Source organism: Zea mays, chromosome 1 (assembly GCF_902167145.1).
Source record: "Zea mays cultivar B73 chromosome 1, Zm-B73-REFERENCE-NAM-5.0, whole genome shotgun sequence".
Lineage (NCBI taxonomy): Eukaryota > Viridiplantae > Streptophyta > Magnoliopsida > Poales > Poaceae > Zea > Zea mays.
This window is the reverse complement of record NC_050096.1, coordinates 180681395-180709237: the sequence shown is the minus strand read 5'-3', so window position 1 is coordinate 180709237 and position 27843 is coordinate 180681395. Positions and strand designations below refer to the sequence as shown.

Here is a 27843-nt window from a genome sequence, read left to right as displayed (position 1 = left end):
ATCCGTAAAAAGACAGTTATAGCCCATTTTACATAATTGAGAAACGAAAAGCAAATTGTAATCTAAAGAATCTACAAGAAAAACATTGGAAATAGAATGGTCAGGAGATATAGCAATTTTACCAAGTCCTTTGACCAAACCTTGATTTGCATCCCCGAATGTGATAGCTCTTTGGGGATCATGATTTTTCTCATAGGAGGAGAACATCCTTTTCTCCCCTGTCATGTGGTTTGTGCACCCGCTATCGATGATCCAACTTGAGCCCCGGATGCATAAACCTACAAAACAATTTTAGGCCTTGTTCTTAGGTACCCAAACGGTCTTGGGTCCTTTCACATTAGAAACAAGCACCTTAGGTACCCAAACACAAGTCTTTGAGCCCTTGTGTTTGGCCCCAACATATTTGGCAACTACTTTGCCTGATTTATTAGTTAAAACATATGATGCATCAAAAGTCTTAAATGAAATGTTAGGTTCATTTGATGCAATGGGAGTTTTCTTCTTAGGCAATTTAGCATGGGTTGATTGCCTAGAACTAGATGCCTCACTCTTATACATAAAAGCATGATGAGAGCCAAAGTGAGACTTCCTAGAGTGAATTCTTCTAATTTTGTGCTCGGGATAATCGGCAGGGTATAAAATGTAACCCTCGTTATCCTGAGCCATGGGAGCTTTGCCCTTAACAAAGTTAGACAATCTTTTAGGGGCATTAGGCTTGACATTGTCCCCCTTTTGGAAGCCAATGCCATCCTTAATCCCAGGGCGTCTCCCACTATAGAGCATGCTTCTAGCAAATTTAAATTTTTCATTTTCTAAGTCATGCTCATTAATCTTAGCACTAAGTTGAGATATGTGATCATTTTGTTGTTTAATTAAAGCTAGGTGATCATGAATAGCATCAACATTAATGTCTCTACATCTAGTGCAAATAGTAACATGCTCAATGGTAGATGTAGAGGGTTTACAAGTATTTAATTTAACAATCTTAGCATGTAAAATAGCATTCTCATTTCTAAGATCGGAAATGGAAACATTGCAAACATTTAAATCTTTAGCCTTAGCAATTAATTTTTCATTCTCAATTTTAAGGCTAGAGAGAGATGCATTCAATTTGTCAATCTTAGCAATTAAATTAGCATTATCATTCTTAAGGTTGACAAGAGAATCATCACTAACTTTTAATTTCTCAACCTTGGCAATAAATTTGTCATTTTCAAATCTAAGGTTGGAAATAGTGTCATGGCAAGTGCTTATCTCACTAGTTAATTTTTCACATTTTTTCTATTTCTTGAGCATAAGCATTTTTAACTTTAACATGCTTTTTATTTTCCTTAATAAGGAAGTCCTCTTGGGTATCCAAAAGTTCATCCTTGTCATGAATAGCACTAATCAATTCATTTAGTTTTTCTTTTTGTTGCATGTTTAAGTTGGCAAAAAGGGTGAGCAAATCATCCTCATCATCACTAGAGCTAGCCTCATCACTAGATGTTGCATATTTAGTGGAAGCTCTATATTTTACCTTCTTCTTTTTGCCGTCCTTTGCCATGAGGAATTTGTGGCCGACGTTGGGGAAGAGAAGGCCTTTGGTGACGGCGATGTTTGCGGCGTCCTCGTCGGAGGAGTCGGTGGAGCTCTCGTCGGAGTCCCACTCCCGGCAAACATGGGCATCGCTGCCCTTCTTCTTGTAGTACCTCTTCTTTTCTCTTCTCTTTCCCTTCTTGTCGTCGCCCCTGTCACTATCACTAGATAATGGACATTTAGCAATAAAATGACCGGGCTTACCACACTTCTAGCACATCTTCTTGGAACGGGGCTTGTAATCTTTCCCCTTCCTTTGCTTGAGGATTTGGCGAAAGCTTTTGATGATTAAAGCCATCTCCTTATTGTCGAGCTTGGAGGCGTCGATGGGGAGCCTACTTGATGTAGACTCTTCCTTCTTGTCCTCCGTCGCTTTGAAGGCGACGGGTTGCACCTCGGGTGTGGAGGTGGTGCCTCGCTCGATGATTTGTTTGGAGCCTTTGATCATTAGTTCAAAGCTCACAAACTTTCCTATCACTTCCTTGGGAGACATTAGTTGATATCTTGGATCACCACGAATTAATTGAACTTGAGTAGGGTTAAGAAAAACAAGTGATCTAAGAATAACCTTGACCATTTCATGGTCATCCCATTTGGTGCTCCCGAGGTTACGCACTTGGTTCACCAAGGTTTTGAGCCGGTTGTACATGGCTTGTGGCTCCTCTCCTTGGTGAAGCATGAAGCGACCGAGCTCCCCCTCGATCGTTTCCTGTTTGGTGATCTTGGTCACCTCATCTCCCTCGTGCGTGGTCTTGAGCACGTCCCAAATCTCTTTGGCACTCTTCAACCCTTGCACCTTATTATACTCCTCTCGACTTAGAGAGGCAAGGAGTATAGTAGTTGCTTGGGAGTTGAAGTGTTGGATTTGTTCGACCTCCTTCGAATCATAATCCTTGTCCCCTTTCTTTGGTACCTGCGCTCCATACTCAACAATATCCCATATGCTTTTGTGGAGTGAGGTTAGGTGATGCCTCATTTTATCACTCCACATAGAATAATCTTCACCTTCAAACATAGGTGGTTTGCCTAATGGGACGGAAAGTAATGGAGTGCGTTTTGAAATACGAGGATAGCGAAGGGGCATATTACTATACTTCTTGCGCTCATGGCGTTTAGAAGTGGCGGATGCCGATTCCGAGCCGGAGGTGGAGGGTGACGAAGAATCGGTCTCGTAGTAGACCACTTTCTTCATCTTCTTCTTCTTGTCACCCTTCCATTGGGACTTGATGGAGGAAGAGGATTCCTCCTTGTGCTTGTGGGCGGACTCCCTTGAATGTGTTCTCCCCGAGCTTGCGGACTTGTCGTCGGTTCCGATTTCCCTCATGGCAGATGCTCCCGACATTAATTCGAGCGGTTAGGCTCTAATTAAGTACTGGGCTCTGATACCAATTGAAAGTCGCCTAGAGGGGGGTGAATAGGCAAATTTGAAATTTATAAACTTTAAGCACAACTACAAGCCGGGGTTAGCGTTAGAAATATAATCGAGTCCAAAAGAGAGGGCGAAAACAAATCACAAGCAAATAAGAGCGGATGACACGGTGATTTGTTTTACCGAGGTTCGGTTCTTGCAAACCTACTCCCCGTTGAGGTGGTCACAAAGACCGGGTCTCTTTCAACCCTTTCCCTCTCTCAAACGGTCACTTAGACCGAGTGAGCTTTTCTCTTCAATCAAACGGGACACTTAGTCCACTACAAGGACCACCACAACTTGGTGTCTCTTGGTTTGATTACAATGATCTTGAAAACAAGAAAGGAGGAAGAAGAAAAGCGATCCAAGCGCAAGAGCTCAAAAGAACACAACAGTCTCTCTCTAGTCACTAATTTGTTTGGAGTGATTCCGAACTTGGGAGAGGATTTGATCTCTTTGTTTGTGTCTTGGAATGAAGTCTAGAGCTCTTGTATGAGGTTTGATGGCTGAAAACTTGGATGCATCGAAGTGTGGTGGTTGGGGGGTATTTATAGCCCCAACCACCAAAATGGCCGTTGGGGAAGGCTGCTGTCGTATGGCGCACCGGACAGTCCGGTGTGCCACCGGACACTGTCCGGTGCACCAGCCACGTCACCCAACCATTAGGGTTCGACCGTTGGAGCTTCTGACATGTGGGCCACCGGACAGTCCGGTGGTGCACCGGACAGGTTCTGTTCACTGTCCGGTGCGCCATCTGACGCCTGCTCTGACTCTGTGCGCGCAGTCGGCACTGTTCACTGTTCACTGTAGCCGTTGCAGACGACCGTTGGCGCGGGTAGCCGTTGCTCCGCTTGGCACACCAGACAGTCTGGTGCTACACCGGACAGTCTAGTGAATTATAGCGGAGTGGCTCCCAGAATTCCCGAAGGTGGCAAGTTCGGAGTTGATCTCCCTGGTGCACCGGACACTGTCCGGTGCGCCAGACCAGGGCAGCCTTCGATTGTCTTTTGCTCTTTTTATTTGAACCCTTTCTTGGACTTTTTATTGGTTTGAGTTGAACCTTTGGCACCTGTAGAACTTATAATCTAGAGCAAACTAGTTAGTCCAATTATTTGTGTTGGACAATTCAACCACCAAAATCATTTAGGAAAAGGTGTAAGCCTATTTCCCTTCAGTGCCTAAGGAAGAAAATCAGGATTGAAGCTTCGGGAGGAAGTGTCCTCCTCTAAAAACTTTTTACTGATAATCGGGAGGGGTTTTTGCCTCCCAGGGTTGTAATAATATTACTCCAGCACTCTTATATTTTACTGGTCTGTAATAATAATACTCTTTCCATACTTTAATATAAAATAAGTTGTTGTAACTGCTTCCGCATACTCGTACCTCCGATGTGTTGTAATAACTGCGGGACGGGTGAAACGCTCTTGGGAAAGGTAAGGAATACAGATACCGAACTTGTCAAGTGGTCAGGTGCATCTACAGGGTTGTCCGAAGTCTATTGGACAAGGACAACTGTTGGTGGGCCTAATGACTTGGGAGGTTCTATCACAATAATGGTCGCAGTCCATAGCTTTTCTTTTAAGTAAATAAAAATCTGGAAAATAATTTTAAAAAATAAATCCAATAATCCTAGAAAATTTATAACTTGCACGTTTTAACTCTGAATTGATCCGTTCAAGTTGCGTTAGCTTTGTGTAAATATTTGCTACACTGTAAAATCATTTGTTTTGTAAAATATCACATGCTTAAATAATTAGATATTCACTTAACCAAGAATAGTAGATTAATCTTTTTATTAAAGTAATCTGACTTTGATTATAAATTTACTAGCAGATGATCTCTAACCAAGTTATAACTTGGATTGAAGTTGAACTAATTACTTCCTTGTAATATGTTTGTCACACAGGTTATATTAATCAACATAGAATATAGTTTCATTGTGTAAACACCTAAAACATCAGAAAACATATCTTTTTCAACCATAACTCTGATTTTAGTGATTCTCGAACCTACGATCTCGTAGCATCGCGTAGAGTATTCTTACATTGTTTGTTCTCATGTTTGTTGTACTGTTATTTTTATGCACTCATTGTTTATTCGTATGTATTCTACGAGTAGCAGTGAGGTTACGAGTCAACAGAAGACCAAATTGGTGAAGTACCTGGGAATCTCAAGTCTAAGGCAAGTTGTGCTCTTGATCACTCTTCTTTACCTCATAATGTTCTCTGTTAATCACTGTGACATGCTCAAGTTAATTCGATGGGACCTAATAGGTTTCCCTAGTTTTGTGTTCCCCTCCCCTTGTAGACAAAAGAATTATTGGGTAGACTTGCTATTGCTCTACCTGGTTTTGGGATTATTGTTACATTTGAATTATGATCATGTTCCAATTATACCGTTGTTCTAATTATTGTTCATGACAAGATCATTGTGTTAATTGGAACATGAAGCTTAACTTGAGATAACCGTGCTACCACAAGGGTGGAATGGGATGCCCTTGGCTGACTAATTAGGAAAGCTAGTGGAGGACTACCCTACCCGAAAGGGACAAGGGCGGTAGAGGAGCTGTGGTATAGGGAGTTTCCCGGGTCAATCATGCTGCGATGGCTTTTTGGACGAGGGATTCCTATATTGCCCTCCTCAGAAACCGTAGCGGGTTTCCTGAAGCTAGTGGAACTTTGTAAAGGACTCATAGTGCTACTCTGCCTCGTCTCCTCGGTAGAGATGAATGGGATGTCGCGATCCCTTGGCAAATGGGTAACACGACTTCTGGGTAAAGGGCACAATCTCTGCAGAGTAAAAAACTAGTATATCAACCGTGCTCAGGGTCAAGAGTGACTCAGGACTCTCACATGATTAATTTATGAAACTAAACTTAATTTGTCATGTGCATTGCTTTGTGTGAGTTATTATTAATTGTGATCTCTTATTTATTTGGGTTGGTATTTACTTATACTTAGTAACTGCTAATAAAAATTTGACCAACTATAAAAGCAATGCTCAACTTTAACCATCTTATTTGGTAAGCCTTACACTTCACATGATCCTCCACCGCAAGGGAGCTCATGCACATTATTCCCCACAACTTGTTGAGCGATGAACGTATGTGAGCTCATCCTTGTTGTACTCTCCTCCAGGTCAAGGATAGCTACCACAAGATAAGGAGCATAAAGGATGCCGCCATGCGATTCGTGAGAGGTCTAGACCGTCGTCTCCCAGTCAACTATGGTTGTTGGATCATTGTTTTCGTATGATGGAATTATTTAACTATTTTGTATAGAACTCCATTGTATATTAAAGATGTGACATTTGTTTCTGTACCATGAGTCATCATATGTGAGACTTGATCCTAGCACACATTTGATTCACGTCCGGGTTTATCCCTTAAATTTAGGTGTGACATTCATTCATGATCTTCATTTCACTAAAATCCTTTAGTATATTTTCTTGTTTCTTGTAGTACTTTGTGATCTTCCTCTGATTCCCTAGAATGAGTAACTAAACCATCAGCGACCATGTAAGACCCAAGAGTGTGGTGGCGACTACGACTCATTTCATGATCTTCATTTCACTGAAATCGTGTCAGGCCGGACCAGCACTACGGGCTGAGGCTACGACCCAAGCACGACACGACGCTCATACTGGGGCTAACCCAGACACTATTAAATGGGTTGGCCTCGGGCTGGCCCGCCAGACAGAAGCGGGCCCAAACATTTAAGGTTGGGTATTCAAAAATTCAGAAGATTAAAGAAATTATTGTTCTAACACTATTTTGTATAATACATTATTAACAAATTAGTATAGATCACCAAAAACTTGGGTATTCAGTGAATACCCATGAAACACCCCTGGGCCCGCCACTGCCGCCAGACACGATAATGATGGCCTCGCCTCAGTTACCGCCACCTCGTTAGCCATCATGCTTCTTTTATTTCTCCCCTCATGTATCTGCCTCCGCGCCACCCATTCTCGGCAGAGGGCGTGGGAGCAGATGTCTCCTCCCCGTATTCGTCCGACACAAACCTCGACACCGACCCGCGCATTGGCTATTGCACGTCCACGATGACGATTCACAGCATGCGCACACTATTGTTTTCGTCGTTGTCGAACGTCCCATTCGTATTCCCGTCCTTCGCCATGTTCTTCCTCCCCAACCTACTGCCCCCGCCCACGGTCGCAGCCACGAGCCGACCGAGGCTTGTCAACGCGGGTACGGGGCGAGTCGGTCTTGCTCATGGCCTTTCTTCGTGTGTGTCGCTAAGGAGGACACGGTGGCGCTTCCCACACTTAGGTTATCCTGCAAAAATATGTGTTAGGATTTGGAGATCCATGCAAGCACTACCATATGGTGCTCGTCCCTTGTGTTATTGGCTCTTGCATGCATTAGTTTGTTTCGGAGACCACCTTGGCGCAATGGGCTCCATGGTATTTGAGGTTGCTGAATTGGATGGAACAACAATGATTTGTCATGCTAATAGTAAAAGAAAAGATTATTTGTTGGGTTTAAAAGTTCGTAATTGCTACGAAGTACCATAATTTGTATGGAGCACATCCAGTTTTTATTGATGCCTGACTTTAGCAACCACTCCATATTTTGATCTATCTTTTTTATAAGTTTGAGTTCATGTGACTTATTTTATAAACTTGAGCTCACAAACTTCCTCTTATTTGGTCTCTGTATGGTGGAATTATGTCATTCTATAATCTCTGTTCATTCAGTCAATCGTTGTGAACTCTCTTCTAATCGCTTCATTCATTGGTCGTGTTGTACCATGACGTATTGAATGGAGTAAACAACAACATCAGTTACTCAAATCAAAAAAATATTATGTGGAGAGCGGGATAATCAATAAAAAATCTTGAGATCTATTTAATGGATAGTTTACGTCGGTAATGTTGTGAGCCGTCGAAACGCACGGGCAACTGACTAGTCTCTACCCCTTAAACCCACCAGTTAAGACTATACTAAGTACACCAAAGACTACATCCCACACAGTCATCCACCTGCTAAAACCACCCACCGTATTATCTTCAGAAAAATCGCAGTTTAAAAATCCGACGTCCTAGATCAAATAAACAACAATTAACATGTTACTGAAACGCATCCAACGGTCCATCTTTAATGGATCATGCTCATCGCATTTTCTCTCATGCACGCATCACCCGCAAGCCCCCGCAAAGACGTCGTGGACGAGGGCCTCGGCCGCGGCGGGGCGACGGCCAGACGAGGCCACGGTGAGCACGGCGAGGTAGGATTCGGGCGCATGCCGGAACCCCGGGCGCAGCGCGGCCCATCGGAAGAGCGCGAGCGCGAGGTCCGGGTCCTCCTCGACGGTGATAGCTGCGGCGAGATCGGACGCGGTAAAGCCCGGGCGCAGCCGCGTCACCCACGCCGTGAACTGCTCATCCGAGGGAGTGCGAACGGGGGACGGCACGGGGGTGATGGGGTCGGGGTCTGGGACAGGGTCGGGAGGGAGAGGAGGGTATGTGGAGGAAGTGGTGGCGAGAAGGCGGGTGCGGAGGACGAGGCGGTGGTGGCGGCGTGCCGCGGCGGCGAGCAGCACCATATTGGGGTGGGCTTGGTCTGCACCGCGTTGGGTTCACTGGACTCAACAAGGAGAGAGGCTAGCGAGCCGGCGTCGGTAACGCCCACATGGCCCGCGATAGGGGACAAGCCCAGCTTTGCTGACAGTTGGGCGAGAACTCGTGACTGGTGCCATCTCACGTGGGCTATACATATACATCTAGGTTATGTATAATGACCTGGCCCAAAACACAAAATTGCTGGTATGACCTAAGCCTGCCATGGTCTAAATTGATTATAGGCCTAGACCGACACAGTTCAATGAGTGGGCTATATAGTTGGATCTCCGCAAGCGCGTCTTTCTCTTCCGGCCCCGTGACAACTCCCAGCCAAACGCCGATCTCACGCAGCCTGAACGAGCCTACGCCCACAAGGCCACCACAGACGAGACCGCCGCTGACAAGGCCGCCAACGACGAGACCGCCGTCGACGCGTCCATCGCCGATGAGATCGACGACAAAACGACTGTCGACAAGACTGGCGCAGCCGCGTCCTTCAACACGGCGAACGGCCTCGCCTCTGACGTCATCGGTCGCCGGAAACGTCGGGCGTCGAGCGCGACCACGCCTGCACAAGTTTTGCACATGGATAGTCTTCCACCGTCGCCCACTCGCCCCCGCAAACCCGTGATCTTCCCCTCTCGCCCACCCGCACACGCCGCCGCTCCCCCGTGTCGATCTCTGCATCCTTCTCGACCCACTACTCTCCTAGCCACCTCCTGCGTCGCGCCCCCACCAACAACCTCCGCGTCGCCGCCTCCCGCGCCCATCTGCGCTACCCACTTGTGATGCCCGCGTCCCCACGATATATTTGTTAACTCATAGCGCCACCGCTGCCGATCCCTTCCTTCCCCGTAATCGTAGCGTTAGCACGGGTATTATACTAGTACTATATTAAATCACCAGTTTCTTTAAAAAGAACCCCTTGTATTTCTTTAAAATCAACCAGCGGTCCTAGATCATATCCCATCGCGTACGTCGCAACGCACGAGTATTAGACTAGTATATATTAAAGCATCCGTTTTAACGGTCGTCATGCGTTAATATTTTTTTTAAAACCCTATATTTCTTTAGAATCAACCTGCACTCCTACAATCCCTTCTCTACTACTATAGTTGTCATTATGATTCTGATCCACAATGACAATTAGTTAGTGTGACAAATCATTGTTTCTCCATCCAATTCAGCAACCTCAAGCACCATGGAGTCCATTGCGCCAATGTGGTCACAGAAACGACCTAATGCTTACAAGAGCCAAGAAAGTCGTACCGTTCTTGGGTTGTAGCCTCGGCCCGTAGTGCTGGCCCGGCCCGAAACGATTATATGTTTTTATTTTACAAAAAAACGTATATACATATATACAATTTATATTCAATATTAAAAATATCTGAGCATTATGTTCTACTGGTTAGACAAATTCACCCAGTGTCTCCTGCCCTTCTTCTATCAGGGCATGGGTTCGAACCCCACCTTATGCATCGTTTTAAACATTTTACGCTGATTTAATCAAATGGGCTGACGGATTAACAGGCCGACCCGACACAGTCAGCAGGCAGGCATGACGTGCCTGGGCCAGAGTTGTGGCCTGCGGGCGTCTAGCCCGTGCCGGGTCGCCGTTTGGCCATCTATTGGCATGCAGTGGGTTAATTTGAAATTGTTGTGAGGGGTTATTTGTAAAAAATTACGCGGGACGACCATTGAAACTGGTGCTTTAATTATAGTAGATATATTTCCCCGTGCGTGCTCTTCTCCCTGTCGTTCTGCTTTATTGCATCTCTAAAATAAACTCCCGCACACCATATGTAGAAACCGCCTCCACACGTCACGCGCCTTCCTCCGCCTGCTATCACAACCTCAGAGCGTGTCGTGAGGATAAGTTCCCGCAAACTCAGTGCCGGGCGATGCGAGGATAGACCCCGTGAACTTCGCGTCGAGTGCAACCTCTGATAGCGTGCTTGCCACGACCGCCGTCGCTATAAATTTCTGGCCTCTGGCTCTCCGCGTCAGCGCAGTGAAAATGGTTACCACCAGCAGCAGTGTTGGGGGATTTTGTCTTCCGAAGGTCCTCAAAAACACAACTAATGTTTTTCAAGTATAATGCATTCATAGGGACCTTTGGAATCGGAATGAAGCTGTACACGATGTGAAAAGCATGGTATGGGAGAAGGTTGAACCAGTTCCGAAGCTACGCGTAGAGAAGCTTCGGCTTAGCGGCAGAAAATGAAACCGACTTAAAGAGGAAAAGGCTATCTAGTCCTCGATAGATTGTCATTAAGTCAATAGTAAACATAAAGGGCATGGATGTAATTTTACACAGGTTGCGTCCTGTGCCTATAAATAGATGAACAGTAACACCATACTGTTCATGCTGACTTGTATTCACTCGCACGTCACACTTGGATTCTAGCCTTCTATCAAGCCGAAGGTATAAATGTATTTCAACATTGTTCATGTTTATTCATGATGACATAATAAAGATGTATTAATGACGACATATGATTATTCATGTTATTTCCCATGTCTCATATCCTTTCGCTTTCATTACTATATACTGAGATGGTGAAGGTACGTCCTTCATAACCTTCGTCTGAGGATCATTATATCCAAAAGGAGATAATGCTTCGAAGGACGAAGGTCTTTAATCATTAATGTGTTGTGTTGCCTTGTTCTTAACTCATAGCATTTGAGAACAAGTCCCCAACATTGGCGCCCACCTCCGGTGAACTCATTCGACCACCTTCAGCAAGCCGTGACCTTCGTCATGCCACCGAAGAAAGCTTCTTCAGGGCTAGGGGCTGCACTGCAGCCACTGGATGTCAACCAGGAAACACTGCGTGAAGCCAGAACTCAAAAAAGGAAGGCTACAAGTCCAACACCTCAGAAGGAGGAACTGGACCAAGAAATAAGGGACCTCGAAGCCATCCATCAGCAGGTCTAGAGGAAGAAGGAGAAGATGCTTCGTCTCTCCGAACTACAGAAGAAGATCGATGAGGCTGCTGAGGAAATGTGTCATCTCACTCAAGATGACCAGGACCGAAGACCTCAATGCAGAGAGCTTCGTCAGGACAATTCCTACGATGATGATGAATGGTATGATGATTTTCATCATGGGAAATTTTCTTTTGATGATGCTTCTCCTTTATTAGTAGAACTGCATGCTACCCCATGGCCCCCATCATACAAACCACCCCAGCTCCCCATGTATGATGGGCACTCAGATCTGAAGCAGTTTCTGATGAGCTACGAAGCAACCATATCTTCGTATGGGGGCAATACCGCAGTCATGGCGAAATCCTTCGTCATGGCAGTCAAGAATGTTGCGCAAACCTGGTACTCCTCTCTTCGGCCAGGAACGATCACATCATGGCAGAAGCTGAAGGACATGCCGATCACCAGTTTCCAAGGGTTTCAGACAAAGCCGGTTACTGCTCAAGCTTTGTTCCAGTGCACGCAAGACCACGAAGAATACCTCCAGGCGTATGTCCGAAGGTTCTTGCGTCTGAGAGCACAAGCACCCACAATGCCCAATGAAATCGTCATTGAGGCCATGATCAAGGGTCTTCGGTCAGGACCTACGGCTTAATACTTCGCTAGGAAACCCCCTTAGACTCTGGAGAAGCTGCTTCAGAAAATGGATGAGTACATTCGGTCTGATAATGATTTCCGTCAGAGGAGGGAAGAAGCTTATAGGTTATCTGAGATGACTAGGGGCTTCGGAGGATGAATCCACCCTAGGCATGTCAGATCAATCCACAACTCTAGTCAGAGTGATGACAGAGGAGGTCAGCTTTAGAGGCCACAGCATAGCTCACAGTCTTCAAGGCAGCAGCAGAGCTCTTTCAGGCCACCAGCTCCAAGGGGTAGAGGCGGCAGTGGCTTCGAAGGAAGATATGGGGATCAACCCAAGAAACTCTATTGCTTATTCTGTGGTGAAGACAAGGGCCACACTACAAGAACATGCCAGGTCACCATCTAGAAGCAAAAAGAGATTGCCGAAGTAGAAGCGCGATAGAATCAGCCGAAGCAGGATTTACACACTGCTTCGTGCTACTCTCCTTACATACCATAATATGTGGGTAATCAATCTGCAGCTTCTGTTGCTTCGGCAAGTCATTCACAAGCTTCCTGGCCTCAGCTCCCACTACCGCCACCATTGCCACTTACTCATACCCGAAGCCAGCAGCCAGAAGGGCACCAGCACGCCCAACAGCAGCACGACTTCAGGAAGGAGTCCGAAACTCATACAGTCAACAACATTGTACCAGAGTCGAAGCATATATACTGAAAAATATCCTACTTTTGATGTACCTTTATCTTTTATGCCATTTTATTTTCTATGTGAGAAACAAGTAATGAAGAACGTAATTTCAATTTCTTGTAATAATTGTGCCTACACCAGAGTGAAATATATCTTCTTCATGATTTACAAAGCTCGAAAGACGTCTCTAAGGGAACGCAGTAAATTTCGAAGCTCAAAAGTCGTTCCTAAGGGAATGCAGAGCCAAAGATTGTGATCTGAAGCTTCAAAATTCGTTCTTAAGAGAGCGCAGTGTAAGTTTTCTGCTCAAAAGTCATTCCTAAGGGAATGCAGAGCCAAAAAATTACAATCCGAAGTTGCAAAAGTCGTTCCTAAGGGAGCGCAACGTAAGTTTTCTGTACAAAAGTCGTTCCTAAGGGGCTACAGAGCCAAATACCACCAAAATATAAGGTGAAGAAGCTCAAAAGTCATTCCTAAGGGGATGCAGAGCTTAAATGCCACCGAAATAGAAGGTGAAGAAGCTCAAAAGTCGTTCCTAAGGGGATGCAGAGCTTAAAGACTCAAAAGACGTTCCTAAGGGGATGCAGAGTCTTGTGTATATTCCAGTGTGGGCGTGTGGGTGTGTGTCTTTGCCATTCTCATTATTTTGCATCATATCATCATATCATTTCGCATAACATTACATCATACATCATATTGCATTGATGACACAAGAATTGAATACGAAGCCAATCTTTGGCAAATGCTTCGTCAAAATGAAAATGTGCTAAGGCACGAAGTAAGCTTTGGGAAATACAATTTTATCATACTTGCTATAGAAGGGATCTCTTTCTTTACAAAGCATGAAAAGAAGGGAAGGTGTTTTTTCGCCGAAGGCTCAAAAACGGCATGTGTGTAAATTTCACGCATCGTAATGAAATATATTACAGTAATTTACATGTCTCATCAATTGTTTCATACACCAAATGTCACAAAGTATTTTTACAATAAAGTTACGAAAGTATTAATACATCAAAGTCTACTCTTCACTAAGGATCTTTTCTGCAGCTTCGTTTAATAATTTGTCGACAACTTCGTCGATAATAGAATTTGCAAGGCTCATAACGTCCAACGCTTCCTTCATTTCCGGATCAGCCAGGGGATTGTACGGCTCTGGCAGCGGTGATAGCTCAGCTGTAGTAGAAAAAACTATTAGTTCGAAGCCATAAAGCATGTATCGAAGTTAAAATTCAACAAACAATACCTATGTGCCTTTAGCGCTCAGCAGCCTCTTCAGTTCGCCTAGCTTCTTCTCGGGTATCATGGGTGTCTTTTTCATTCTTTTTTATAATTTTGTGGGCAAATTCTCGGCCATTGTTTACCCAGACATCATAGTAAAACTTTCCGCCCATTAAAGTTGCTTCGGCTGAAGGGTCCTTCGTGTCGCTTAAGGAGAAGGCGGCTTCAGCTTGAGCTACAGCTTTCACGTGTTCACATCCAGCCTTCTCCAGAATGGCTGCGATTCCCCTGGCGCCAGAGAAAGCACAAATATCGCCGCGGCCATTCAAAATTTCCTCAAAAGCTTCGGCTTCCCCGCTTATCCACTCAATGACGCCTTCGGGGTCGCCTCGAATAAAGTTCTCCTCAGAGGAGTAGGCACCAACTTTTGCAAAACTATTTTTCAAATTTTTCACGCAGTCCAAGGATTTTTCGAAGCATCTTTCCTTGGACTCGTGAAGCTCCTCAATATTTTTCTCCAGCCTGGCCTTCCACCAATCACTTATCTCTTAGCTGGCCTTCGCGACTTCACAATTTTCTTTAGCTTTAGCCAGTTGTTTTCGAAGGTCTTCAACCTCGGCATTTTGGGCTTCGTCTTGGGCACTTTACTTAGCTTCGTCTTCTTTTATTTTACTCACCAATGAAATTAAAATTTTGTCTTTCTCTAGACCTTCGTTTCTCAGCTTGATTACCTCTGAGCGAAGGTTGCTAAGAGCTATTGTACAGCTTTCATCTTCGGCGCTCTTTTGTGCCCTCAAGGCATTGCTGAGAATCAAGCCCTACAAAGAAAAAGAAAGAATTAAGCATGACAATGAAATACTTCATTTCCAACTTTAAAGTCGACTTATATACCTTTATACTATTGTAAGCAAGGCTATCAGCGAGATCATACTTCGACATAGCCGAAAGCATGTCGAATAATGTAATCAACATCTTCGGACGAAGCTTTGGGGGCAGGAGATTTTACTTCTTCTATTATACTTTGCCCCGCCATCATGCCGGTATCTGAAGTTTGTTGCTCAGTTTTATCCTCAGGCGCGGCAGCCTTCATCTCAATAGGTACTGAAGATCCAGCTTCGACTCCGGCCTGGACTTTGATAACTTCGGTAGCTTTCTTGGTAGGAGCAGGGCTCAAGGCCTTTGTGGTCTTCATGATAGCGTCTAACCCGCTGGCCATCCTCCTTCTCTTGGGAGTTGCGACAGGAGCCTTTTGCACTTTCGGCAATTATGCCTTTGCTGGTGGACTCAGAATTTCTGGCATTTTCACTGTTTCTTCCAATTTTGATTCTTCGGCTTCATCATCTCTGGCTGACCCGACTGTAGGCATCTTCGGCACTACAATCGATTCTTCAGCGCTCTGCATGATGGGAGCAGCTGGTTTTGCTTCGGCAGCTGAAGAGGTCCCTTCGCCAAATTCAGGCACTACGACCGATTCAATATATCGCGGCCGGTGGGTCAGAACCTTCACTTTCTTGCCCTTTGGCACAACAGTGGTGGTCGAAGCTGCAGTTTTTCTCTTCTTTCCTTGCCTTCGTAGTGGGTAGTGATAATCAGGGTATACGAAGCCAATCGCATCAAACACCCTGTTCAATCTTTTCTTGCCCCGACCCTCGAAGGCTGCGGACAAGGCATCATCTTTGGCCTTGGAATATGTCCCAAGCAGCTCGTCGCTGGTAGCTTCAATACATTTCAACCCGTCATCATTTGGTTTGTCAAACTTCTATCTAAATCTGAAGGTATATTTCAATCGAACCAGGCCACCTTCACTGGATTTGACAGTAGTCTCCTTCGACATATCCCAGCTCTCCACAAGTGGCCACACCCTGAAGGCTATGTGCTCTTGAATTATATCCCTCGTGCCAATGAAGGCGCAAACATTGCTAAAGGCCTTCTGGCATGCTTCGACGTCACTCTCAATAGTGACCTTCGGCCTTCAAAGGCCAAAGCGAGACAGATGGGGTACTGGATAATTTCCTTGATGTCTTCCCTTTTAATTAGATCATTTTTAACATAAAACCACTCTTCCATCCAGGCCCCGAGCAATCTTTTCCGAAATGTTGGCACCGGGTAACTTGCATTAGAGCGGGCAATGAACCCATAGCAACTGAAGTTGTTGTGGTATTGTTCTTTGCCGATAGCCTTCGTCTTGTATAATAGCTCGTGCATGTTGCAGAAGCATTTCACGCTCGGCTCCAACCCCTGGCTTCTTACAGCCCAGACAAACACCCCCATCCTAATTATAGCTTCGGGGGCAATCTGATGAAGAAAGATCTCGAATATATTTAATACCTCAACCCCAAATTTACTCAGTGGGAACCGAAGGCCTGCCTTCAAGAAGCTTCGGTAAATAACAACTTCATTTTCCCTCACGAGCAGGGGCAGTGCTGTCTCCTCCAACTCTGACAATAGACATGTCGCGAAAATATCTCCCTCTCATGGCGTCAATATGACTTTGTTTGATAGTCGATTTTCCGAAGATGGTGTGGCTTGGCCGCCAGGGCCGGTCCTCAGAATCTTCATCCCCACTTTCCACATCATAACTATCACTGTCATCAGAATCTTCGGATAAACCCTTCATTATCTCCTTAGTAATTTTCTCTGTATTCGTCTTTGCAACTATTGGGGGTATGCTTCGTCGCCGAAGATCCTGTAAGAAGAAACACCTTCGGCAGATCCTCTCAAAAGCAGTGCCGAAGCTATCACCCATAAAGCTTCAGCATAGTGACATGTCTCAAGACGAAGGAGTGAACCGACTTAAAGATGAAATGACCAATCGACCCGTGATAGCTTGTATTATGATTGTAAGCATTTGTAAAGGGCATGAATGTAATTTCTCACAGGCTGCGTCCTGTGCCTATAAATAGATGAACAGTACCCTAGTACTGTTCATGCAATCTTATAATCGCCTGCACGCGACAATCGGATTATTGCCTTCTGTCAAGACGAAGGTATAAATGTGATTCAATGTTATGTTTTAATATTTAAGTTTGTATGATGAAATATGTGAATAAGTTTAAGTGTTTTGATATATTATTCTTTCATGTTTCATATTTTATATATTTTATCTTTCATTATTTTATAACTCTAATCACGAAGGTATGACCTTCGTGACCTTTGTTCATGACCTTCGTCCGAAGATCATTATACCCTTGGGGAGACAATGCTTCAATGGACGAAGGGCATTAACATTTAACGTTTTATGTTGCCTTGTTCTTAATTCGAAGAATTTGGGAACAAGTTCCCAACATTGGCGCCCACCTCCGGTGAACTCACTTCCACTTTTTGAGCTGATGACTTCGTTCAACAACCAAGCTGAAGCTGCTTCGGCTACGAAGCTGGTGCTCCCGATAACAGGCGGTTCATGCTCAGAGCCGGCCAACAAGAAGCAGAAGAAGGAGGCCTAGAGAAGGGTACAACATGTTGGGGTGCAGGGACCCTTCATCAAGTCAAAATGGTCTCACATCCCAATTACTTTCTCCCAAGAGGACCTTCAGCTCAAGGATTACCCTCACAATGACGCTATGGTCATATCTTGTGTCATCAAGGGATTTCTAGTCCACTATGTTCTGGTTGATACAGGCAGTGCAGCAGATATCATATTTGCTAAGGCCTTCAGACAGATGCAAGAGCCAGAGGATAAGATCCATGATGCTACACACCCTCTCTGTGGTTTCAGAGGAAAGCAGATTGTAGCACTTGGCAAGATCACAATGCCAGTGACCTTCGGATTTGTCCACAATACAAGAACTGAACAGGTTGTGTTTGATATTGTTGACATGGAATACCCCTACAATGCAATTATTGGTCGTGGAACACTCAATGCATCCGAAGCAATTCTTCATCCAGCATATCTATGCATGAAGATACCTTCGGATCAAGGGCCCATTGCTATTCATGGAAGTCAGGAAGCTGCCAGAAAGGCTGAAGGAAATTGGACAGACTCAAAATAAATCCACAATATAGATGGAGCCGAAGCTTGTGAACAGTATAAGTACAGAAGAGAGAAGGTTGCTTCGGCTGATCAGCCGAAGCCCATGCTTCTATGTGAAGACATAGCAGAGCAGAAGGTATTGCTGGGATCCCAATTATCTGAAGAGCAGGAGAAAACCTTGATAAGGTTTTTATTCAACAACAAAGATGTTTTTGCATGGTCAGCCAACGATCTTTGTGGTGTCAACAGGGACGTCATTGAACATTCACTCAATGTCGATCCATCCTTCCGACCCAGGAAACAAAAGCTTCGGAAAATGTCTGACGATAAAGCCGAAGGTGCTCGGAACGAAGTAAAAAGACTTCTCAGTGCTGGTGTGATCACAGAAGTGAAATACCCAGAATGGCTAGCCAACACTGTTATGGTGAAGAAGGCCAATGGTAAATGGAGAATGTGCATTGATTTTACTGATCTGAACAAGGCTTGTCCAAAGGATGAGTTCCCATTACCAAGAATAGATTCTCTAGTAGATGCAGCAGCTTCGTCAGAGCTCATGAGTCTGCTAGATTGTTATTCAGGCTACCACCAAATCTGGATGAAGAAGGAAGATGAGCCAAAGACCAGCTTCATAACCCCTAGTGGTACATATTGTTATCTTCGGATGCCTGAGGGGTTCAAGAATGCTGGAGGAAGCCTCAGCAGGATGACAGCCAAGGTCCTTCACTCTCAGATAGGCAGAAATGTGCTAACATATGTTGATGACATTATAGTGAAGAGCACGAAGCAAGAAAACCACATTACTAATCTGCAGGAAACATTTACTAATTTTAGGCAAGCTGGACTGAAATTAAATCTATAAAAATGTGTCTTCGGAGTGAAGAAGGGCAAGTTCCTTGGCTCTCTAGTTTCAACGAAGGGGATCGAAGCCAACCCAAGCAAGATCGAAGCTATCCTTCGAATGGAGCCGCCAAGCACAAAGAAGGGGGCCCAACGGCTGACAGGAAGACTGGCATCTTTGAATCAATTTATATCTAGATCAGCAGAAAGAAATTTACCATTCTTTGAAGTACTAAAGTCAGCTGAAGTTTTTCAATGGGGCTCAACTCAACAGAAAGCTTTCGAGGTGCTGAAGCAATATCTGATCGATTTAACAACATTAACTCCACCCATGCTAGGGGCTCCATTGCTATTGTATGTGGCAGCTTCGCACTCTGTAGTGAGTGCGGCACTTGTACAAGAGAAGCTCGAAGGACAAGCTAAAAAGCAAGTCCCAGTATACTTTGTCTCCGAAGTTTTGAGTTTATCAAAGAAAAACTATACAGAATTGGAGAAGGTGTTGTATGCTGTGTTAATGGCATCCAGGAAGCTTCGGCATTATTTTCAAGCATATCACATAATTGTTCCTTCATCACAACCCTTGAAGGATATCATGAGGAATAGAGAAGCTACTGGAAGGATTGGAAAATGGGCCTCGGAGCTTAATGAATTCACTATTGACTACGTGCACAGATCTTCAATTCAATCTCAAGCGCTAGCATATTTCATCGCTGATTGGACGCCAGGGGCTCACGAAGAGGGGACAAGCAAAGATGCCGAAGCTTGGACAGTGTTTTGCGATGGTTCTTGGGGAGCCTTTGGTGCAGGAGCATCTGCGGTCCTAGTGGCACCTTCAAAAGTCAAAACATGTTATGCAGTCAAACTGGATTTCAGTTGCACAAATAATATTGCTAAGTGCGAAGCACTTCTATTGAGGCTTCGGAAACTAAGGGCAATGGGAATAAGAAGGGCCATCCTAAAGACTGATTCTCAAGTTATTGCTGGCCATGTGGATAAAAGCAGCAAGGCACGAGATCTGAAGCTTGAAAAATCGGCGTGTCCACCTATAACTTCGTCGAGTGCATCAACTTCGCCCTCAATATGTTCGAAGGTTTCTGGCAGGTTCTCAACCGAAGGACTGAATTTCTCAGCACCGGCTCTGACCGAGTTGAAAACCTGTTTTAGCCGCTGCAGGCACCGGTTGCTGAAGTCCACGCATTTTTCTTGAAGTTCTTTCAGTGATTTCCACAAATTTGAATTTTTCTCAGCTTCAGCTTCGAGTTTGGCTTCGAAATTTTTCTTTTCCATGGAGAGTTCACTAATCAATCTAGCAATTTCGGCCTGGGCTTCCGCCAGTGAACCTTCCATGGTTTGAAGTACGAAGCCTTTCTTTTCCAGAGTAGCCTCATGGTCTTTAATCTTCTTCACCAGGCCCTCAATTATAACTTTGTTCTTTTTGTCCTCGAGGTCTTGTTGCATCCTCAGGACTTTGCTTAGCAGTAAGCTCTGATAACATAAGCTTCATCAGAAAACAATCTTCATATCAAAACAATGAAAAGTTAAGAATTTTACCTTAAAGTTAGCATAAAATAGGCTACCGGCGATATGTTGCCGCCGATACCTGCTGAGGTCTGCCTCAACCTTCGGGAGGCCAATACTCTTTGATATAGTGTCGACAACCTTCGCCCTAGTGTGGTCCCGAAGGCATCCTAAGCTTTCTTCGTTAACTCCCCCGAAGAGTAGCGCACCTGGTCTGTATCCGCAAGATATAGCATACTCTTTCAGTTCTTCTTTTTCAGCCTTCGACAATTCTTGCCCAAGTATATCTTGGAAGTTGAAGTCCTCTTCTTCCGAAATATCCTCAGCTTTCTCCTTTCCTTTTCCAGCCACTGTGCCCGAGATCTCTTCAACGGCTGCAGCAACTTCTTCCGCGACCGCATCTAGAAGCATTGTATCAATTTTAGAGAGCGTGGCATCTAGATTCACATCTTCAGCGGTTTCAGCTTCGGCACTTTCGGCTTCGGCGGGTGCAGCTTCGGCAGCAGCAGAGCTCTCAATAGCTGGAGACTTTGATGCCGATGCTAGCGGTGGCGTCTGCTCGATAACTTCAACTACACGAATAATTCTTCGTTTTATCGGCTCATCTGGCTTCTTCGCTGCCGAAGGCTCCCTTTCCTTCTGAAAAAGCTTCGTCAGATGTGGCCCTAGTGGACTTATCTTGACAGGCAAAGATTCAGTCATTACCTTTAAAATTTCTTCTACAACAATAGCAGGAGGTGTTGAAGGAGCTTCATCCTCAATTTCAGGTGTTTTTCGTTTGAGAGCCGAAGCTTTTTTTTTCTTCGAAGCAGTTATCTTCGGCTCAGGGCTTAATTTTCTTTTCTTCGAAGTTTCTTCATCCTTTTTTACCAATTTAGCAGCCTCTTTGTCCAGGACGCTAGCAACTCTCTTTCTCTTCTGTCCTTCGGCACCTCTGTCTAGTCGCTCATAGTCAGGATACTCAAAGTTCAGAGCATCCATCACCCGGTTTAACCTTCGCTTCGGACGAGTGCCGAAAGCTGCAGTCATTAGTTGATCTTATTTTTTAGAATAATTCCCAAGGATCTCGTTGCACATAACTTCAATCGTGTCTAACCATTCTTGGTGTCGGGGACCATAATTAGGGGTACCCCCAAGACTCCTAATCTCAGCTGGTAACCCCCCATCAGCACAAAGCTGCAAAGGCTTGATGGGCGCAATTCAGGTTAGGGCTCCGTCCACTCAAGGGACACGATCTCGCCTCGCCCGAGCCCAGCCTCGGGCAAAGGCAGCCGACCCAGGAGGATTCACGTCTCGCCCGAGGGTCTCCTCAAGCAACGGACGCACCTTCGACTTGCCCGAGGCCCAGCTCGGGCAGGCTTCGCGGAGAAGCAACCTTGGCTATATCGCCACGCCAACCGACCGTATCGCAGGAGCATTTAATGCAAGGATCAACTGACACCTTATCCTGACGCGCGCTCCTCAGTCGACAGGGCCGAAGTGACCGCAGTCACTTTGCCGCTCCACTTACCGACCTGACAGGAAAACAGCGCCGCCTACGCTGCTCCGACTGCTGTGCCACTCGACAGAGTGAGGCTGACAGCAGCTAAGTCCAGCCTCGGGTGACATAGGAAGCTCGGCCTTGCCCGACCCCAGGGCTCGGACTCAACCTCGACGCCGGACGACAGATTCCGCCTCGCCCGACCCCAGGGCTCGGACTCAACCTCGACCTCAGACGACGGTCTCCGCCTCGCCCGACCCCAGGGCTCGGACTCAGCCTTGACCTCGGAGGAGCCTCCGCCTCGCCCAACCCCGGGCTCGGACCGACCACGTCACAAGGGGGGCCATCATTATCCTACCCCTAGCTAGCTCAGGCTACGGGGAACAAGACCGGCATCTCATCTGGCTCGCCCCGGTAAAACATGTAATGATGGCACCCCGCGTGCTCCATGACGACGGCGGTTCTCAGCCCCTTACGGAAGCAAGGAGACGTCAGCAAGGATCCGACAGCCCCGACAGCTGTACTTCCACGGGGCTCAAGCGCTCCTCCTACAGCCACGACATCACATGAACAGGGCGCCAAAACCTCTCCGACAGCCACGACGGCATGTACTTAGGGCTCTGGCTCCGCTCTGCTAGACACGTTAGCACATTGCTACACCCCCCATTGTACACCTGGGCCCTCTCCTTACGCCTATAAAAGGAAGGTCCAGGGCTCTCGTACGAGAAGGTTGGCCGCGCGGGAGAACGGGCCGACGCACAAGGCTCTCTCTCTCTCCCTCTCCCACGCGAGCGCTTGTAACCCCCTACTGCAAGCGCATTCGCCCTGGGCGCAAAACAACACGAAGGCCACGGTTTCCCCTTGCTGTTTCTCCCCCCTTTGTGTTCCGTCTCGCGCCGACCCATCTGGGCTGGGACACGCAGCGACAATTTACTCGTCGGTCCAGGGACCCCCCGGGGTCGAAACGCCGACAGTTGGCGCGCCAGGTAGGGGCCTGCTGCGTGTTGACGAACAACTTCCTGTCAAGCTTCAGATGGGTAGTCTCTAGCAACCACTCCAACCCGGGACGGTACTCCGTTTCGGGAGTCTTGAGTTCATGTCCCTCGACGACAGCTACGACATGATACTCCTTCCTCCGCCGCGCGACAACGACAATGGCGGCCGTCAGCCCGCCCGCCGGCGGCGGAATCAACGACGTCTTCCCCACATGGCGGAAGAGCAATATCCGGGTCTGTCCCGTCACCTTCCCCCCCCGACAGAGGAGGAGGCGGGGCAGGCATGGCCAAGCAGAAGGCGGCACCTCGTCGGCTGTCGAGCGAGTCGGCGGCGCCGGCGCCCCAGCGGGGGACACGTCGGGCGTTGACCTCGCGTCTGAGACGAAGACGAGCGTCGTTTCCCCGCGACACGCCAACCCCAAGCAGACGGACGACGCCAGCACGCTCGCGAAGGACTTGCTGGGCGTTAGCCTCGTACCTGAGACGACGGTGCAGTCCATCCCTGACGCGACTTCGTCACCCTCCGTCGATCAAGAGGTACCGTCCGTTTCCCATCCCATGCCTTTTGGATTCCGCTGCGACCCACCAAGCGACCCGCTTCGGTGGACGCTTTCATAAAGGCATGTCCAAACCCTCCAGGGTATCATATGCGGTCGACCTGGGACCGACTGACGGTCGTCTCGACCTACGGGCCCCTGGGTTCCGAGGAAGATGACGACCCCGACTCCGGTTGGGATTTTTCCGGGCTCGATAACCCCAGTGCCATGCGGGACTTCATGACCGCGTGTGACTACTGCCTCTCCGATTGCTCCGATAATAGCCACAGCCTCGGCGATGAGGACTGTGGCCCAAGTCGCGAATGCTTCCACGTCGATCTAGGGGTCTCGACGAAGGCAACCATCTTGGTATGCCGGAGGACGGTGATCCCCCTAGGCCTGCGCCTCGCGTTGACATCCTTCAGGAGCTAGCTGTGGTCCCAGTCCCTGCGGGGGGTCAGGACGCACAGCTCGAGCAAATCCGCGAGATGCAGGCCAGGCTCGACGAGGAAGCAGGACAACTTGTGTAGCTTCGGCAAAATATCGAGTAGGAGTGGGCAGGCCGAGCACCGAATGGAGAAGCGCGTCATCTACCCCAGGACGTCCAGCACCGCATCGCTGACGATGCCAGGGCAAGGCTACCCCCGGCTTCCAGTGGGGTCGGCCAGAACCTGGCTGCAGCAGCGATACTACTCCGAGCGATGCCGGAACCATCCACCACCGAGGGGCGGCGTATCCAGGGAGAGCTCAAGAATCTCCTGGAAGATGCCGCGGTCCGATGGGCCGAAAGCTCTGCCTCCCGAAGGCAGGGGTACCCCCCGGAGCATCGTGCCGCGACTTCCCGATTCATGCGGGAAGCCTCGGTCCACACCGGGCGCACGCGGAACACAGCGCCTGCGGCCCTGGGACGCCTCGGCAACGAGCACCGCCGCGACCGTCGAGCCCACCTCGACGAGAAGGTGCGCCAAGGCTACCACCCCAGGCGTGGGGGACGCTACGACAGCGGGGAGGATCGGGGCCCCTCGCCCGAACCACCCGGTCCGCGAGCTTTCAGCCGGGCCATACGACGGGCGCCGTTCCCGACCCGGTTCCGAACCCCGACTACCATCACCAAGTACTCGGGGGAGTCAAAACCGGAACTGTGGCTCGTGGACTACCGGCTGGCCTTGCTAGCTGGGTGGAACGGACGATGACAACCTCATCATCCGCAACCTTCCCCTGTTCCTCTCTGACGTCGCCCAAGCCTGGTTGGAGCATCTGCCCCCTTCGCAGATCTCCAACTGGGACGACCTGGTCAAAGCCTTCACCGGCAACTTCTAGGGCATGTACGTGCGCCCTGGGAACTCCTGGGATCTCCGAAGCTGCCGCCAGCAGCCGGGAGAATCCCTCTGGGACTACATCCGACGATTTTCGAAGCAGCGCATCGAGCTGCCCAACATCACCGACTCGGATGTCATCAGCGCGTTCCTCGCCGGCACCACTTGCCGCGACCTGGTGAGCAAGCTGGGTCGCAAGACTCCCACCAGGGCGAGCGAGCTGATGGACATCGCCACCAAGTTCGCCTCTGGTCAGGAGGCGGTCGAGGCCATCTTTCGGAAGGACAAGCAGCCTCAGGGGCGCTAGCCGGAAGACGTCCCCGAGGCATCCGCTCAGCGCGGCACCAAGAAGAAGGGCAAGAAGAAGTCGCAAGCGAAACGCGACGCCGCCGACGCGGACCTTGTCGCCGCCGCCGAGCACAGGAACCTTCGGAAGCCTCCCAGAGGCGCCAACCTGTTCGACGAGATGCTCAAGGAGTCGTGCCCCTATCATCAGGGTCCCGTCAAGCACACCCTTGAGGAGTGCGTCATGCTTCGGCGCTACTTCCACAAGGCCGGGCCACCGGCGGAAGGTGGCAGAGCCCACAACAACGACAAGAAGGAGGATCACAAGGCAGAGGAGTTCCCCGAGGTCCATGGCTGCTTCATGATCTATGGTGGGCAAGTGGCGAACGCCTCGGCTCGGCACCGCAAGCAAGAGCGCCGGGAGGTCTACTCGGTGAAGGTGGCGGCGCCAGTCTACCTAGACTGGTCTGACAAGCCCATCACCTTCGACCAGGGAGACCACCCCGACCACGTGCCGAGTCCGGGAAAGTACCCACTCGTTGTCGATCCCGTCATCAGCAACATCAGGCTTACCAAGGTCCTCATGGACAGAGGCAGCAGCCTCAACATCATCTACGCCGAGACCCTCGGGCTCCTGCAGATCGATCTGTCCTCGATCCGGGCCAGCGTGGCGCCTTTTCACGGGATCATCCCCGGGAAACGCGTCCAACCCCTCGGACAACTTGATCTGCCCGTCTGCTTCGGGACTCCCTCCAACTTCCGAAAGGAAACCCTCACGTTCGAGGTGGTCGGGTTCCGAGGAACCTACCACACAGTGCTGGGGAGGCCATGCTACGCCAAGTTCATGGTCGTCCCCAACTACACCTACCTCAAGCTCAAGATGTTGGGCCCCAACGGAGTCATCACCATCGGCTCCACGTACCGACACGCGTACGAATGCGACGTGGAATGCGTGGAGTACGCCGAGGCCCTCGCCGAATCTGAAGCCCTCATCGCCGACCTGGAGAGCCTCTCTAAAGAGGCGCCAGATGCGAAGCGCCACGCCGGCAACTTCGAGCCAGCTAAGACGGTTAAGTCCGTCCCTCTCGACCCCAACAACGACACCTCCAAGCAAGTCTGGATCGGCTTCGAGCTCGACCCCAAATAGGAAGCAGTGCTCGTCGACTTCCTCCGCGCGAACGCCGAAGTTTTTGCGTGGAGTCCCTTGGACATGCCTGGCATACCGAGGGATGTCGCCGTTCGCTTGATATCCGAGCTGGAGCTCGACCCGTGAAGCAGCCTCTGCGCCGATTCTACAAAGAAAAGCGCAGAGCCATAGGCAAGGAGATCCAGAAGCTGATGGCTGCAGGGTTCATCAAAGAGGTATTCCATCCCGAATGGCTTGCCAACCCTGTGTTTGTGAGAAAGAAAGGAGGGAAATGGTGGATGTGTGTAGACTACACTAGTCTAAACAAAGCATGTCCGAAGGTTCCCTACCCTCTGCCTCACATCGATCAAATCGTGGATTCCACTGCTGGGTGTGAAACCCTGTCTTTCCTCGATGCCTACTCAGGGTATCACCAAATCAGGATGAAAGAGTCCGACCAGCTCGCGACTTCTTTCATCACACCCTTTGGCATGTACTGCTACGTTACTACGCCATTCGGTTTGAGGAATGCGGGTGCCACATACCAAAGGTGCATGAACCACGTGTTCGGAGAGCACATTGGTCGAACGGTCGAGGCTTACGTCGATGACATCGTAGTCAAGACGAGGAAAGCCTCCGACCTCCTTTCCGACCTTGAAACGACATTCTGGTGTCTCAAGGCGAAAGGCGTAAAACTTAATCCCGAGAAGTGTGTCTTCGGAGTCCCCCGAGGCATGCTCCTGGGGTTCATCGTCTCCGAGCAGGGCATCGAGGCCAACCCGGAGAAAATCGCGGCCATCACCAACATGGGCCCCATCAAGGACATGAATGGAGTACAGAGGGTCATGGGATGCCTTGCGGCTCTGAGCCGTTTCATCTCACGCCTCGGCGAAAGAGGCCTACCTCTGTACCGCCTCTTGAGGAAGACCGAGCGCTTCACTTGGACCTCCGAGGCCGAGGAAGCCCTCGGGAACCTAAAGGCGCTCCTTACATGTGCGCCCATCTTGGTGCCCCCACTGCCGGAGAAGCCCTCTTGATCTACGTCGCCGCTACCACTCAGGTGGTCAGCACCGCGATCGTGGTCGAGAGACGAGAAGAGGGGCATGCATTGCCCGTCCAGAGGCCGGTCTACTTCATCAGTGAAGTACTGTCCGAGACCAAAATCCGCTACCCGCAAATCCAGAAGCTACTGTACGCGGTAATTCTGACTCGGCGAAAGTTGTGACACTACTTCGAGTCTCATCCGGTGACTATGGTGTCATCCTTCCCCCTGGGAGAGATCATCCAGTGCCGAGAGGCCTCGGGTAGGATTTTAAAGTGGGCAGTGGAGATCATGGGCGAGACAATCTCGTTCGCCCCTCGGAAGGCCATCAAGTCCCAAGTCTTGGCAGACTTTGTGGCTGAATGGGTCGACACCCAGCTTCCAGCAGCTCTGATCCAACCGGAACTCTGGACCATGTTTTTCGACGGGTCGTTGATGAAAACAGGAGTGGGCGCGGGCCTGCTCTTCATCTCACCCCTCGGGAAGCACCTCCGATACGTGTTGCGCCTCCATTTCCCAGCGTCCAACAACGTGGCCGAGTACGAGGCTCTAGTTAATGGGTTGCGCATCGCCATCGAGCTAGGGGTCTGACGCCTCGACGCTCGTGGCGACTCGCAGCTTGTCATCGACCAAGTCATGAAGAACTCCCACTGCCGCGACCCGAAGATGGAAGCCTACTGCGATGAGGTTTGG

At 48.5% G+C, this 27843-nt stretch overlaps 1 pseudogene; it reads left to right on the top strand.

The window, feature by feature from the left end:
- Positions 1-8737: 8737 nt before the first annotated feature.
- The window catches only part of LOC103645083 (plant cysteine oxidase 2-like), a 121780-nt pseudogene continuing 102674 nt past the window's right edge, over positions 8738-27843 (top strand).